At 43.5% G+C, this 17569-nt stretch overlaps 1 protein-coding gene and 1 pseudogene across 6 annotated transcripts in view; both read right to left on the bottom strand.

Annotated features, from left to right (window-relative positions):
- PTK2B (protein tyrosine kinase 2 beta) overlaps positions 1 to 17569 on the bottom strand; it is a 125560-nt gene that overhangs the window by 37135 nt on the left and 70856 nt on the right. The gene's annotated exons all lie outside the window — the stretch shown is intronic.
- LOC122218868 lies at positions 9666 to 9784 on the bottom strand (annotated as a pseudogene).

The raw sequence follows: 17569 nt of genomic DNA, 5'->3' as shown, positions 1-17569 counted from the left end.
TGAGAGCACATTGAAAGAGCCTGAGGTCAATGACACCAAGATAGTTATTTGCGTACCAAACACTGAGTCTTAGTTTCCAAATACCCTCCTGCACTAAAAGGGTTCAGGGATCCTTGGAGAAATGCCTGATTACAGGTCTGGGGCAAAGAAAGTACAAAATAAGCCTGGAATATCTTTTTGTCCTAGAAAAAAAGGGAAGTATTTAGAGAATGTTGGGGATATATAACAAGGAAACAGTATTAGCTTAAAGGGGCTGGCATAGGACAGACACTTAAGTATAAAAATATATAATGACAGGAATGGGTTACATCCCACTGAATAAAACATAATCTGAGGCAGATAGATAAATAAATAAACTGGGGAGAAGGGAATATTCTTCCTTACAATAGAATGCCAACTAGCAAATATGGTAGAAGAAAGGATGGAAACAGGAAATCATCATTTGGCAACAAACTCAGTGTTGGTTGGTTCAGGCATGATTCATCAATGGATGATAAGGCTGGAGGGTGGAGATCTGATGATGAATAGGATATTGACATAGTTTCAGTGTATCTTCCCTCAGACTCTAGTCATACACACACACACACACACACACACACTAACCTGGCAGACACAAATGATCAGTTTATCAAGGTTAACATCATCAGTAGGAGAACAGGTAAACAAAGCATACCTCCCACCTTGATGTACTGAGAAGAGCACAGCATCTTTTCTGAGATATTCCTGCCAAGAGTTCGTGGTCAAGTCTAGTTATATAACCCAGTGAGGGGTCTCCTCACAGACCTATAGAATAAAAAGTCTGTACTTTTTTTTTTTTTTTAAGACCATTACCATTTTCTTAAATGTTTATTTATTTTTGAGAGAGACATCATATGTGCCAGTGGGGGAGAGGCAGAGAGAGAAGGAGAGAAAGAATCCCAAGCAGGCTCCATGTTGTCAGTGCACAGCTGGATGCAAGGCTCAAGCCCACAAACCAGGAGATCATGACTTGAGCCAAGATCAAAAGTTGGGTGCTTAACCAACTGAGCCACCCAGGAGCCCCTGTTACCATTTTTTTTAATTGAGGTATAATTAACACATAACATTATATTGTTCAGGCATACAACATGATTCAGTATTTGTGCACACTGAGAAATGATCACCACAACAGGCTCATTACCATCCATCACCACACATCATTACAAATTTTTTTTCTTGTAATAAGAACTTTTAAGAGAGGGAGAGCAAGCAGGGAAGGGAGAGAGAGAGAGAGAGAGAGAGAGAGAGAGAGAAAATCCCAAACAGGCTCTGTGCTGTCAGCACTTGAACTCACAAACCATGAGATCATGACCTGAGCTGAAATCAAGATTCAGAAGCTTGACCAACTGAGCCACCCAGGTGCCCCTCTTGTGATGAGAATTTTTAAGATTTCATTTCTTAACAACTTTCAAATATACAGCACAGTAGTATTGACTACAGTCACCATGCTATACCTACATCCCATAACTTATTTATTTTGTAACTAGAAGTTTGTACCTTTTGACCCCCTTCATCCATTTTGCCCATCTCCTCCTGTCACACCTCCCCTCTGGCAACCATCATTCTGTTCTCTATAAGCTTGGCTTTTTGTTTTGTTTTGATTTGTCTGTTTGTTTATTCATTAGATTCTACATATGAGTGAAACCATATAGTATTTGTCTCTCTCTGACTTATTTCACTTAGCATAATACTCTCAAGTCCTCTTCACGTTGTCGTGAATGGCAAGATTCCATTTTTTTTATGGTTGAGTAATATTCCACTGTGTATCTATACCACCCTTCTTTATCCATTTATCCATCTATCGACACTTGGGCTGCTTCCATATCTTGGGTCTTGTAAATAATGCTGCCATGAACATGGGGATGAATATATCTTTTTGTATTAGTGTTTTCATTTCCTTCTGATAAATACCCAGAGGTGGAAATTCTGGATCGTAGGGTAGTTCTATATTTAACTTTTTGAGGAACCTCCACACTGTTTTCCACAGTGACTGCACCAGTTTGCATTCCTGCCCACAGTTTACAGGATTCCCCTTTCTCCACCTCCTCGAAAAGGCCTTCGGTCTTGCAGACCAAGAACTTCTTCTATACTGGAGGACACCACAGAGACATGACAACTAAATGTAAATGTGTGTTCCTGGCCCAGATAGAATAAAATAGACACTGGAAGGACAGTTGGTGAAATTCAAATGGTTCAGAGGTAGTGTTACAGCAGTTTGGGCTTTCTCCTTTGGGTGGTTGCAGGCTAGCTCTGTAGGAGAGTGCCCTTGCAGGGGGAATAAACACTGGAGTATTTTGGGTGAGTGGTATTGCTGCAACTTGCTTTCAAAAGAAAGCAAGAAAAAGAATAATGACAGTGGACGTGTGTGTGTTTATGAAGAGACTGAGCTACTAAATATGGCACATGATAGATCTGAACTGAAAGAGGACTTAGCTACCTCCATTTTGATCTCAAACTTTCTTCCCCCCCCCCCACCAAGTTGATTTATTTTGAAAGAGAGCACAAGAGAGAGCAGGGGAGGAAGAGAGAAAGGGAGAGAGAGAATCCTAAGCAGGATCCGAGCCTCCAGAGCAGAGCCCAACTTGGGGCTCAAACTCATGAACCATGAGATCATGACCTGAGCCGAGATCAACAGTTGGCACTTAACCCACTGAGCCACTCAGGTGCCCATTGACCTCAAACTTTCTTATTAAGTCCTTCTTCCCAGCTTATCTTTTTCCTCCCAGCTTATCTCTTAACTCAGGCAAAAGACCCTGTGGGCAAAGCATCCCAGGATGGGAGTGGGAAACTACCCCTCAAGCAATAAGACCTTCCCTGAGCTAGCCAGACCCCATGTGACTGATCCTGAGGCAATGATCCATCTGACCTTCACTGCCACCAGTGAGGACCCACCGACACTTGTCCCACATTCTCCTTACATAAATCTGGAAGTGTTTTCAGCACTGTGGAGAGTCTTTGAGATGCTAGTCCCCTGCCTTCCCGTGTTGGTCTCACTGAAATCAATTCCTTTCTTGTTTTGCCACCACCCATCTCTCTGCCTTTGGATTTTGTCAGCAGTGAGTGGCTGAGCCTGCTCTGTTTGGGGCTCCCTGGAGCCAGATGCTCTTGCATCCCAGCTACAGGGCTACAGAACTATTGGGGAATCTGAGTATCTGAGTGAAAGTACTATGGGGGTGCTTTGTACCATTCTTTCAACATTTTTATATGTTTAAAGTAGTTTCAAAATCAAAAGAGAGGTTCTGGTGAGGGAGATTCCCAGGCACATGAGAAGTAAAGGTACCACATTGAATGAATAGGATTTCTTTCAGGCAAGACAAAGCCTCGCCCCTTCTCTTCCACTCAGTCTCTGAGAAGGGCCATACTGAATCCCCCTCTTTGCTCTGTGGGTGGTGAAACTCTCCAGGGCACAGCTTGTGGAAACATTTCCCTAGGTTTCTTTCTAAAAAGTAACCAATTTCTGTTGTATTGGTGGTAGGGTAAGACTCATTCCAGATCCTTGGAGTAGAAATTCACTGAGACTCTATCCAACAGATTTTCACAGGAATATAGATTTCATCTCCAGATAAGGAAGAAGTTTGTTGCTTTCTAAGTATAAAATGCATTACTTGGGAGGCTGCCTGGTGCTGGGAAGATTCTTACCTGGGGAGCATTCTTCCCAGAGGGGCAAACCTGAGAGAGAGGTTCCTGGAGACAGACATCTCCACCTACTACCACCATCACCTCACTGGTTACTGATGAAAGCATGTTGTATAATAAAGAATTTGGCTGGTCTTTGTCCTTGTTTCTGGGGTGGGAGCCTCTGAACCCTTGAGGTTTCTTAAGTGGTAGTGTCTTTGTTGTTGATGGTGTGCCTCTTGGACCACACTTGAATATATGCTCATGAGGTGAGTCATGGTGGGCCCCTAGATAGTGTCAGGATGAGACCAACCATGTGATTAGAAGTTCCGGAACTTTGAGCCATGTGATATCAGCCTGGCCTCCAGGGAGAGGAGGAGAGCTGGAGAGTTACACAGCCAACGAGTCAACCAATCAATCAATCAGCTGATCAATGATGCCTACATAATAAAACCCCAATAAAAACTCTAGTTCAGGTGAGTTTCCTGGTTTGTGATGTACATTGATGTGCCTGGAGGGTGATGTGTCCTAAGGATATGGAAACTTCGTGTTTGGGGACCTCTTCTACTTCATCCCATGCATCTCTTCATTTGGTGGGTCCTGATTTGCATCTTTTATAATAAAACTGTTATCATCTTCGGTTCTCTGAGTCATTCTAGCAAATTAACAAACCTGGGGGATGGGTGGCAGGAACTCCCAAATTTACAGCCAGGGGGTCAGAAGTGTGGGTGGTCTGGGAACCCTGGAGCCTGTGACTGGGTTTTGAGGAGAGGTGTCTTGCTGGGGACCGTGCCCTCAACCTGCAAAGTGTATGTGAGCTCCAGAAATGTGTTGTGTCAGAACTGCACTGCAAAGTGAATGAATCCCTCAGGCTCCTTGTGGGGGAAACAAGGCTGCCCACCAGGGGCGACACAGAGCACTAACTTTGGGGTCACATTAACCCAGTTCTGACATATACTTTAGTAGGCTGACAAGCTCCTAGAGCCAGTCTCCTTCCTGCTGTTCACTACCCTTGTCATATGAAGTCGCAGAAGTTCCTTCTCTCAAACCAGCTGCAACTTCCTCTGACGTACTCATGTTGCAAAGCACTGTTGGGAGCTCCAATGCACACACAGAGCCTCCACTCAAGGAGCATCTGTTCAGTGGGTAGGAGGAAACCAGAGGCTTATCGTGAGGGGGCCCACTGTGGGAAGGGGAATCAGTTTACAAGAAGAGGAACGTGGAGGTTCTCTCCGTGAAGAGTCAAGTTTGATCTCACCAAGGGGGCTTTGGTATCAGCCCTGCCCCTCTCACTTCACTGCCTCTTCTCTGATGTTCTCACAGCTTCTCAAGCAAATGGTGGGAGCAGCAAAACCAGCCCTCTGCCCACGATTCATAAATTGCCACTAGTGAGTCAATGTTTCTTTCTCTATTAATAAATCACTTTTTAAAAACAACAGTTTAAGACGTTTATCTATTCACTAAATTGCCATAAGTAACATGACAGAAAAAAACTGTCTTAATTTTATCACTTGTTATTTAGATAAGCCCAGGATGGTTTTTGTTGTTATCCTTCCTTCCTTCCTTCCTTCCTTCCTCCCTCCCTCTTTTTCTTTCTCTTTTTCTCTCTTTCTTTTCTTTCTTTTCTTTTCTTTTCTTTTCTTTTCTTTTCTTTTCTTTTCTTTTCTTTCTTTTCTTTTCTTTCTAGTAGGCTTCCCATCCAGCATGGAGCCCAATTCAGGGCTTGAACTCAGGACCCTGAGATCAAAAGCTGAGCTGAGATCAAGAGTCAGACACTTAGCTGACCGAGTCACCCAGGGACCCCCCCAGGATATGTTTTTTATTTTATTTCTTTTGCTAGAGGAAAACCTTTACTTCTGCCCTTGGGAGTGTTACTGAAAAGCAAACTCTCACACTGCCCCTGGCTCACACCTTCATGTATACAGGGGAATTTCTATGGCTTTTCTTCCTGTTTGGCTAACATTGATTTATTTGCTTTATCAAGTAGTGTAAAGACCTCAAACCACCTTTGCCTCTCTATTCTTGGGCATTTCCTCTTGTAAGCCAGAAACAAAGAAGAGATAGGACTGAAGGCTTGTCCACATCCAGGATAATTTATTTCCCGAAAGAAAATGTCACCCAAGCAATTAAGGACTCAGGCCACCTTCTCACTCCTTTATTGGTATTCGGGCACATTTTCTTTTTCTATATGAAATAGATTTTTGCATCTATTGTGAGGTATGGCCTAAAGTAAAGTTATTTTCACAAGGGTATCTAACAGTAAGTGATTATGTGTATTGGGCTGTTTTCTTCTCTCTTTTTCTGTTCCTTTGATCTAAAGGTCTATGTTTGTACCTCAGTCACATTTTATCACTTCTTTAGTAATCTCTGTAAGCTCACGATTTTGTCAGGTTCACCTTTTCTTTTTTTTAAACGAAACACCTAATCTTGTTGTCATTGTTTGAGCTTATTAAACACATTCATGTTAGTGGCTGAGTTTTTAGAAACAACTGAGATGACTTCATGGCCCTTCATTGAAATTGCCCACGCCTTACCTAAGGTCACAGCCTTTCCTGGGGGCAATCTGCATCAGGGCCCAGTCACTTCAGGCTTAAAGGCCTTGTCCTTTTGGGGGTAATTGCATGGCTCAGCTGGTTAAGTGTTCGACCCTTGATTTTGGCTCAGTTCATGATCTCACAGTTTGTGAGTTTGAGCCCTGCCTTGGGCTTATGCTGATAGTGCAGATCCTACCTGGGTTTCTCTCTCTCCCTCTTGCTCTCTGCCCCTCCCCCACAGTCTCTCTTTCTCTAAAATAAATAAATAAACTTAAAAAAAAAATAAAGGCCTTGTCTTTTCATCCCAACACAAGAGCTGTCTGTGGAGCTCTCTGTGGTAGGTCTATAACACACCCAACCTTCTCCCTCTGCCTGATCCAGCTTTGGTCACTGCCTCCAGGAGAGTTTCATGACAGGACCCACTGACGCAGCTCTTGGGTGCAAACCTGCAGGTCAGGGTCTGCTTCACAGGACTCCCACCTGTGGTACATTCACATTGTTTTCCTGGCTTGATCTCTCTCCTTACTCCTTGTTCTAGGAAGGCAAAATGCTCCTCTTTAAAGAAAAAATTTGTTTGAACATTTATTTATTTTTGAGAGAGAGACAGATGGAGTATGAGCAGGGAAGGGGCAGAAAGAGAGGGAGACACAGAATCCCAAGCAGGTTCCAGGCTCTGAGCTGTCAGCACAGAGCCCGATGTGGGGCTTAAACCCAAAAACCGCAACATCATGACCTGAGCCCAAGTCAGGTGCTTAACTGAATGAGCCACCCAGGTGCCCTCAAATGCTCCTCTTTTTAAAGATGACTGAATTTACACTTTTAATAAATTAAAGGTTTGGTTTGAAAATATCCTGTTTAAATTCTATTTATAAAGGCTCCACTTTGAGATTGAGGGCAAATTTAAACAGATGACTTTTGTTGAAACCCGCATTGGTTCTCATTTGCTACGTGCTAGGATAGGATGCAAAGTCTTTAGCCTGAAGCATAAAAGTCTCATCTCCCTCTCTCACCTCAATGTGCTGTCAGCTCCAGGCTCCCTGGCCAAGCAGACCATGCTCTCCCAGCCAGGAGGACCCCTTGCTCCTGTCTCTCTCCTCTCCTCCTGGTGAGCTGCTGGGCCCAGTCAGCACGGTGAGGTCTTCCCTGACCTACACTAATAGGGTCTGTTTCCTGCCCTGGGTCCCCAAAGAACTTTCCATACACATCTGGTAAGATACTGTTATGGGTGGAACTGTGTTCCCCCACAAAAGATATGCTGAAATCCTAATCGTCAGTACCTTAGAACGTGACCTTGTTTGGAAATAGGGTCTTTACAGACTAATCAAGTTAAATGAGGTCATTAGTGTGGGCCCTAATCAATATGACTGGTGTCGTTATAAGAAGGGGAAGTTTCTATGTAGAGGGAGGCATGCACGCAGGGAGAAGCTGTCACGTACGAAGGTAAAGGCTGTGGGTGACATGTCTATAAGCCAAGGAATGCCAAAAGATGGCAGGCAAACCACTAGAAACCAAAGAAAGGCAAGGAGGAATCTTTCTCCTTCAGGTTTCAGAGGGAACATGGTCCTGCCAACACCTTGATCTTGGACTCCTAGCCCCCAAAACTGTGAGACAATGCCTTTTTGTTGTTTAAAATTACCACACTTGTGGTATTTTGTTACAGCACTCTTAAGAAACCAATACAGACATTTACTAATTAGGACTAAGGCATTTGTCCACGTTGACCTTTCTAGCTTTTCAACTCTAAGGTCAGAAGCCAAATCTGACATATGATATCATCCCCTACCCCAAGCCCAGTTCTTGGCACAGATATTTGAAGAATGGATGAATGAATGACTGAATATGAGCCAGCTCTCTGGCTAACAAATAGGAGTTACAAAGGACAGAGACTCATGGTCAAAAATGTTCAAGAGATCAGGAGTGTGGTGATTAGTACCATAGGCTTTAGTGTCTACTGGATCTGGCCATGGCTGTGTGGTCTTGGCCCGGTCACCTAACTTTATTTCCTCATCTGTAAAATGGGAACATATCTCTTCCACTATGGGATTTTTGGTGGGACTAAATAAGGTAGTATAGGATGTAAATAAATAGAGCATATATTAAGTTATAAGCATGTTAACTGTCTTCTCCTTCATCTTCTAAGGGGGTTTATGTGCACCAACCAATTCTTGGACTTCTGTAGCATAAACTTGGTGATGGGAAGGGTAAAGTGGAGAGGTCTAAATCCAGTTGGGTTTGACTTACACTGAAAGAAGCAATGACTGAAGGGAGAAAAATAACAGATCTTGAAATAAACAATAGAGGGGAGAAAGAAAAGGGGCTGCCTGGGCCAGAATTCAGGAATCCAAAAGTACAAGTAAAGATGTTTCTGGATAGCAGCCAACCTAAATGGATATTAAGAAATGATTATGAGAATTTTAAGAAATTTTGCTATCTTGAAAGTGAAACCCCAATACTGTTTTTCTCCTGAAGAGGATAAAATTTTAAATTGATTTTCAATTCTTTTTAGATGATATACTAATTACATTTGTGACACTGTGACAATATGGCACTGTACTGAGAATAGCTTCAAGGGAAAAGGAGGCTGGTCAGCTTCATGCTGGTTACAGATACATAAGGAGCTTAGCACAGTGGTTGGCACAGAGTAGGTCTCAATAAATGGTGACCATTATCATAATGGGCAGGCAGAGGAGAAATAGGTATGGGATCAGAAGGGTCAAGACAACTTGGGGAGCTGGATTAATTAACTCAAGAAATCTATAACTGAGATATAGATTTTGAGATCCTGTAGGTCACGATCTTGTGGTTTGTGAGTTTGAGCCCCACATGTGCTGTCAGCACAGAGCCTGCTTTGAATCCGTGGTCTCCCTCTCTCTCTGCCCCTCTCCCACTTGTGCGTGCGTTCTCTCTCTCTCTCTCTCTCTCTGTCTCTCTGTCTGTCTCTCTCTCTGTCTCTCTTGCTGTCCGCTCCTCCCTCGCTTGTGTATGCGCTCTCTCAATAAATAAATAAATAAATAAATAAACTTTAAAAAAAAAAGAATTAAAAAAATTTTTTTTCAGAGCCTAAAATGGAGTCCAAGCATGCCTAGGCCAGAGGGTCTTGAGATTCTCCATACCTGAGAGGGAACTGGCACCTTCAGAGACCCACCCCATGGTAGTGGCTAAGGTAAGAAGAGGGAACCATGGTTGCCAGTATTCCAACAGCCATTTAGCTGTGTACAAGGAGCACAGGTGATTGAAGAAAATAGTTTCTGGCAAAGGGATCTGATGGTGTTTCCAAACCGAAGCCAGTACTAGCAGCAGCAGATGGCTAAAGTGTAGAATGAGCCTTGTAGGATGTCAGGTCATGGCCATGAAGAAGTTGGCTGGGAAGAAATAATGCAGAGAAAAGTGACTTCCTTCTGCTTGGAGCAAGCAAGCCATCAAAGGTTCTGTTCTCAGGGCAAAAGCTCACTATAGCAGGCTCCTTCCTTCCTCTTCCTGTCTGCCACACATAGAGCCAGGAAGTAAAACCCCGAGAAAGTACAAAAAATCAGGTCAAAAAGGCAACAAGAGACCTTCTCTTTAAACTGATAAGAACAGATACTACACTTATCTTAGCCAAAAGGCCGAGAAGCGATGAGAAAGGATTTCTCTTTAAGTGATTCAAATAGAACATAAGAGGTGTCTCTGAGAAATAAAAATATTCTGTTAAAATAAGACCATTCTGTCAAATGTTTGGATTTACTAATAAACCACAAGGAAGGGCTCTTGATGTCCAATTGAAATTTGGGAGGAGTGAAGACCACTACAGATCAGTCAGGAAAGTATCAGGTGGATTTCACATACTTTTTTGAAAAATCACCCTACTAAAATAAGTCTTCAAGGAATGATTTTTTTTTAAGTAGTCTTCATGCTCAGCACAGAGCCCTACCCGGGGCTTGAACTCACAACCCTAAGATCAAGACCTGAACTGAGATCAAGGGTTAGATGCTTAGCCAACTGAGCCACCCAGGGTGCTCTAAGGGATGATTTTTGTGATTCATTTGTAAGGATGTAGTGTGTGCCTCAACAGGAGGGGCTGGTCACACGGGTCACTTCAACACATTGGTGAAATTTTATTTCTTGCACAGGGTGATGGGTTCGGGGTGATCATTTCACCATAATGTTCCATAACTCACATCTGTGAGTCTCAATGGGTGCAGCTGGCATTTGGGGACAGACGATTCTTGGTTGTGTGGTACCATTCAACACCCATGGCTGCAGCCTGAAAAATACTTTGCCTCATGCCCCAGTGTCACAATGTGACAATCAAAAAAGGAGGCCCTTACATTGAAACACCTTCCAGGAAGCGTGGAACAACCCCCAGGGGGAACTGCTGACTCATCTCTTCAGTACCTGTTTTCTTCTGCACAGAGCAGTCATTACATAAGAGAGCCTCTCAATGATTCGTTTCCCTGCATTCAACAATTATGCATTGAGCCTGTGACACATATCGGCCCCATTCCAAGTGCTATGGATATATGTGGATATAGCAGTGACAAGACAAAGTCCTTGCCCAGAGGAGCTCTCATCCCAGTTTGATACCAAAGAGATATACATTCTATATCAAGAATTGGAAACATGTTCATATCTTTGAGTTCTATGCCTGGAAGCATGCTCTGGATTGAATGTCTGTGTCACCTCCAAATCCATATGTTGAAGCCCTAATCCTCAATGTGATGGTATCTGGAGGTGGAAACTTTGGGAGGTAATTAGGTCATGAAGGAGAAGCCCTCATGAATGAGTTTAGTGCCCTTGTAAGAGCAACAAGAGAAAGATGAGATCTCTTTCTGCCATGTAAAGACACAGCAAGAAAGTGGCCAGGTCTGGAAGGAGGCCTTCACAAGAACACAACTGCCATCTTGGATGTCCAGTCTCCAAAACTGTGATAAATAAATTTCCGTTGTTTAAGCCTCCCCAGTCTGTGGTATTTTGTTGTAACAGCCAGAGCAGACTAGGACAAAGCATAAACTGCGGAAATGACTCAAAATACAGAGGGGCGCCAGGGTGGCTTGAGCATCCAACTCAGGTCATGATCTTGCGGTTCATGAGTTCTAATCCCCTGTTGGGCTTGCTGCTTTCAGCACAGAGCCCACTTACGATCTTCTGTCCCCCTTTCCCTCTGCCCCTCCCCTTCTCACACACACACACACACACACACACACACTCTCCCTCTCAAAAATAAACTTTAAAAAAATGACTCAAAATACAGAAATACCCTGTGTAAAAAGAAACTCACTGTAGAAATTTCTTAAATAGCAAAGTCCTCACAGCAAGAAGCCAATCTAAATAGTTTGAAAAGGGCCATGAAAATAATGGGAGGGCAGCACAAGGTTTATATGCTAGTTTTAAAAATTATCTAAAGAGATTGGAAAACTTTTGGAAAATGGTTCTATTGTAATAAATGGGAGGTATAGGATATGAAATCATATACAAAGAATGATAGTGCTAGGAGCTGAAACAAACAAATCCAGAATGAAATATATCAAAATGTGAACAGTGCTGTTTCGGGGTGGTGCATAGCCACACATATGTTTTTATTCTTCCAGGTTTCCTGTGTTTGAACTTTTGTATACAATGTGGTAGTTCAGAGGATGACCTCAGGAGTAAGAAACTGTTTTATTTCTGATTTGCTTTATGAATTTGGACAAATTAACTTCTCTGCTCTGGATGCTTCATTTGTAAACTGTAAACATTTTCCTATATCATGGAGTTCTCTCGAGGAGTAAATGAGATGATGTAGGGAGAGAGAGAGCTTAGTGTAGTGCCTGTGCACAGTAGTGCTAAATAAAATGCTTTAGTAGTATTGGATGAACATGCATTCATTTTATAAATGTTGGATACCATTTGCTAACATCGTGCTGAAGATTTTTGCATCTATGTTCATGAGAGATATTGGTCTGTAGTTTCCCTTTCATGTATATCATTCATAAATTCATTTTATAATTGTAAAAAAAACTCTTCAAAAATTATTGTTTTAGTTCAGCTATTAAAACAGGCTTGGTTGTGCAGATTAGGCATTAAAAAAATCATATTCGAATGGTAGGAGCAGACATCATCTTTCAGCTTGAGACAAATGCCATAGTATATGCCTGTGTGTTTGGCTCATATGCTACCAAGTGGAGAACTCATACCCTATGTATAAGATCAACTTTTAAGAGACAAATAAACTCCTTGTAAAATATAAAACTCTAAAATTAAAATGCTGGCTAGCCAGTAAATTTCACAGAGCCAGAGAGAAGAAGGATGGCCAAAATTCACTGAAGACATGATGAAAATGAAGTTGAACAGATATTTTGCTTTCTAGATCCTAGAAAGCAGAGCTCACTGATGTAGCCACAAAAATATAATCTCTGATTCTACAGACACTCAAATATTCAAATGTTTGTTAAGCTTGTAAATCTTAGGCTGGAATTTTGGAGCCTTAAGTAAATTTAGAGATTCCTTAATGTGACTCTGTTTTTAAATGAAGAAAGTGAGGCCCAGGGAGGTCAAGTGACTTGTCCAAGAATATCCAGGGAATTCTACTTTGGGCCAGCTAAAATTCTATTACCCCTCTTACATGTTATTACTTATGAATGGCAATCTCCCTTCCAGTCAACTTCCTATTTGGTCTTTATATCAAGTGATCTGGAAGATTACTGATCTCATTTGAGTACTCTCTAGGCATCAGTCCATTCATTCATTCATTCATTCACAACATCTATTAATTGCCCACTCTGTGTTAGGCTCCACGTAGGCACTGGGGATATAATGGTGAGTAAGACACAGGCCTCCTATCTCCCAGAGGCCACCTCTGTTTCGAGATGGACAAGAGGCAGTTACTGTCAAATTTAGATAGGGACAATGGGAGATGGCCATCTCCAGCCACCTGATGCCCACCCACACACTTCCTCTTCTCCTCTGCCTCATCCAGCCTTCTCCTGTCACCCCTTCATAGATCTTTTAAAAGTATTTTGTGAATTCCTAGACCCTATAACATTACCTCATACCCCGGGGCTTCCCACCATCTAAGTGATTCTGATCATCCTTTTCCAGGGAATGTTGAGCCAGATGGGTATTCTGCAGGCAGAGGTTGAGTCCTTTGAGGCAGTGACCAGTCTCAGCCCCTGAGATTCTAATTCAATGAATTTGGGATGGGACTTGGAAACCTGGTATTTAAAAACTCCCTGGTGACTCATATCATCTGCCTCATCTAGGAAGATCATTGTAGCGGATATATAAACCAATCTGCCAGCCCTATTTACAGCACTTCTTGGACATTTACTGCCACAGACCCAAGACATTACCCCCTGTACACATCAGATCAATCAGAAGCTCTCTCTTCCCCACTAGAATTTGGAACTGAGACATGGAATTCTAGCCAGTAAATCTCTATTGGCTTTATAAATGGAATGTATCCATCTATCCATCATTAAACAACTACTCGTTAATTCATTCAGCAAATTGGGGAAACAAAAACAAGTCCCTCTCTCATGGAACTTATTTTGTACCGAGGGTGGTGTTAATACATATACTAATATCTCAGGTTCTGATAAGTACTAAGACAAACAAAGCAGATACAGTCATCAGAATGGGGATGGCCCAAAAGTCCTCTCTGATAAGGGGGAATTTGAATGATCCCCAAAGGAAGTAAGGGAGGGAGGAGTGGCTTTCTTTGTGGGGCTAGAACCTTCCAGGCAAAGAAACCGTATCATACAGAGTCCCAAAGTGTGCAGCCCCAGTGTGCTTGGTGCGTTTTTGCAACTGTGAAGAGGCCTGTGGGTTGAGGTAGAGAGGACTGAGTGAAGTGACAGGAGGAAAGGCAGAGAGGGCTAGGCCAGGGCTTGGCAAACCTTTTCTGTAAAGGTCCCGGTTATTAATATTTTAGGCTTGAGGGCTATGTGGTCTCTATTGCAACTACTCAACTCTGTTGTTGCAGCTCAAAGGCAGCTATAGACAATATGTAAACAAGTGAGTGTGACTGTGTCCCAATAAAACTTTATTTACAAAAATGGGTGGTGGGCCATATTTGGCCTGCAGGCCATGGCTTGCCAACATTGGTTGTCAGCCAAGGTAAGACCTTTGGATTTTATTTTCAGTGAGAAAAGTAGCTATTGGACAGTTTAAAGGAGAGTAGTGAAAATAAATAAATATAAACAAACAAAAAATAAATAACAGAGAGAAGTGAAATGTTCTAACCTATATCTGAAATACATCTCTACAGCTGACTGATATTTTAAAGATTCACCATAGTCGCTTCTTGAAGAATGGACCATAGTGGGCTATGGGCAGAAATAGTTAGCAGGCAAGCACATCATTCCAGGTGACAGGTCTTGAGAAGGAAGTGGTCAGAACTCGGGTGTTCTGATGGTAGGGTTGACAGGATTTCCGGAAAGACTAAATACAGTGTGTGAGAGGAAGAAAGAATTCACAAATGCCTCTGAGGTCTATAGCCTGAGACACGATCAACGGAGAGAGCAGAGCTGCAGTTACTGGAGCTAGGAAAGACCGGAAGAGAAGCAGAGTTTGAGGAGGGGATTTTGGGTATGATCCTTCACGCCGAAATCAGATGTCCAGTGGAGACAGCAAGGTGGACACCTGAGCTGGAGGCATGGGAGGAGATCATGGAGTCAGTGCTATAAATTTGGTCACCAATTTCAAGCTATATGGCTGGGTGAGATTCAGTCAAGGAACCAACCTATGGCATCCCATAGTGTGACAGTGTCATAAGAAACATCCTTCCAGGGCACAGGGTGGCCACAGGACATCCTGGACAGCAGTGGGGAAAGGTAGCATCAGTCCATGCTCTGTTGTCATTTCCCAACACCTAGGTTTCACTTCAGTGTGGGTGTGTAGATGTGTGCAAAGTGCTCACACTCACCTGTGTACTATATACATGAATCTGTGTACGCTGGAAGGGGGTACCACCAACAGACACTGTGATCCTAACTGATGGCTGCAATAGGTTGAATGATGACCCCAAAGAGATACGTCCAGTCCAGAATCTGTGAATATAACCTCATTTGGAAAAAGGGTCTTTGCAGATGTACTTAAGTTAAGGATCTCAAGCTGGGATCATTCTAGACTCCCTGGGTGGCACCTAAATTCAGTAACAAGTGTCCTTCCAAAAGACATACAGACAAGAGGTGCACAGAGGGGAGAAGAGGAGGGGATGTGAAGACAGAGGCAGAGATTGGAGTCCTGTAGTCCTAAGCCAAGGAAGCCTGGAGCCACAGAAGCTGGAAGAAGCCAGGGAAGGGTCTGCCTTTGAGTCCTGCCAGCCCTTTGATATGGGACTTCCAGCCTCCAGAATGGTGAGAGAGTACACATTTCTGTTTAATAAGCCCCTGGTTCTGTGGTAATTTGTTACCGCAGCCCTAGGAAACAAATACAACAGCTATACAAGTTCTGAGTTCTCAACACACCTAAGGGATAGTTTTTAAAAAGTGATCGAAGAACAAAATAATAAAAGTTAGCATAACTTATCACTCTGAGAGCATTCATTCTGATGTGACAAAAGCCTCTGTCTAACAGGGACGCTCGGCAATGCAACTGCCAGATTAAAAATAGAAACGTAAGCATAGGCACCTGACTGCTAATTTGTCGATATAATGAATGTAGGCATCCAGATAAATACAGAGAGGCTCAGAACTCTGCGTGCTTGCCTGGCGCTCGCCTCTGCAGGCGTCTGTGGGTGGGTGGGCTGGCCTGGTAAGCAAGTGCAGGAAATGGGGAGGGGATGCAGAAAGGAGGAGGTCCTTGTTCATGTGCCTTTTTTTATATCACTGTGAGAGTCTCTGTGGTAATGTTTTGTGGTCTCCTGGCTGAACCCTTTCCTCTCAGGTTTTCAGGGACTGTCCTTAAGTATGGTGCACTAGCCTTGCATGGCTTTGTGTATTCTCCTTAGGGCAACCTGTCTTAGAAACAGCAACTTTCTGGGACAAGGATTTCCTCTTGCACTTCAACCTTGTGGTCTCACCCCCAGGGACATCTGAAGGAGGGCGGCGGGGCTCGTTCTGGGAACAAAGAACCTGAGACCATGAACTTTGGGGCTGGAGACACCTCCTCTGACCACATGGGGTTGCTGACCCTGTGCCGTAGTCCATTCAGGTTGATGTAACCGAGTGCCGCAGACTGCAAATGTTTATATCTCATGGTTTGAGATGCTGGTAGTCCAAGATCAAGGTGCCAGCAGATTCGGTTTTTGGTGAGAGCTCCCTCTCTGGTTCACAGATGGCTGGTTTCTCTCTGGGTCCTCACATGGCAGACAGAGCTCTGGTGTCTCTCCCTCTTCTTGAAAGGACACTAATCTCATCATGGGGGTCCCACCCTCATGATTTCATCTAGTCCTAATCACCTCCCCAAGGCCTCACCTCCTAAAAGCATCACATTGGGGGTTAGGGCTTCAACACATGAATTTGTGGGGTTGTGGGGGACACAAACGTTCAGTCCATAGTACCCAGTGTCTGGTTAAGTGACAGGTTTAAACTTGAAACTAACATGTATAGGGCAGGGACACTGGGTCTCAATATCTGAAATGTATCCTTCTGGGAATATTCTTGAATGTATTGTATATACAATGACCACTGGATTTATAGGGGAGGTCAGTGAGTACAGAGCAGGTTACGTTGGGGCCAGATTCTGCCTTGCTCACACACCAGGCAAGACGTGCTGCAGGCCAACCCTGCAGCCTAGAAGTCTTGCTGTGAGGGATGGGATGCGGCTAGACCAGGCAGAAGGGCAAATGCTGGCTTAGTCTCTGTTCTCCCTAGGGATGTAAATGTGGATTATTAGTAGACTGAAGTTTCAGGACAAAACAAGGATGAATCTTGAACATGGCTTTTCAGCATGACAGAGGCTGGCCAAGGGAGAGAAGTTTAGAGGTGTGGGTCCCCCCAGCACTCTTGTGACCACACCATATTGCAGATAAGTACTTACTTTTCTGCTTGAGGCCCTCCTGTATGAGACACAGAAGTCCCATGATGAGCAGAAAAGCCTACGCAGAGAGTGGGTCAGCCGACATCAGCCAGAGAGAGAAAACACCATGAGCCAGCAAGTCAGTATGCCCGGCAAAGACAAGAGTGAATATGGCACTTATGAGTAGTGACCATATAATTTATCCTCCAAATCATGATGTTCTTGAGATTGGCAGGGGTACTGTTAATGATCATCCTTGGATAGTGTGTGTAAACCAGGACTATCTGACATAAATCAGGATGTAAGATCAATCTACGCAGAAGAAGATGGGGTGGGGGGAGGAGAAAGGGGAAGGGAGGGACAGAACAAGAGAGGGAGAGAGAGAGAGGAGAGGAGAGGAAGGGAGAATGGGAATAAAAGAGAAGCTAGTAAGAGTCAAAGAGAGACGCCCTGTGTGGGCACGCCTGGGTGGCACTCTGCTAGTT

Source organism: Panthera leo, chromosome B1, assembly GCF_018350215.1.
Source record: "Panthera leo isolate Ple1 chromosome B1, P.leo_Ple1_pat1.1, whole genome shotgun sequence".
NCBI lineage: Eukaryota > Metazoa > Chordata > Mammalia > Carnivora > Felidae > Panthera > Panthera leo.
Note: the sequence above shows the minus strand (reverse complement) of the source record. Positions and strands in the feature narration are given on the sequence as shown.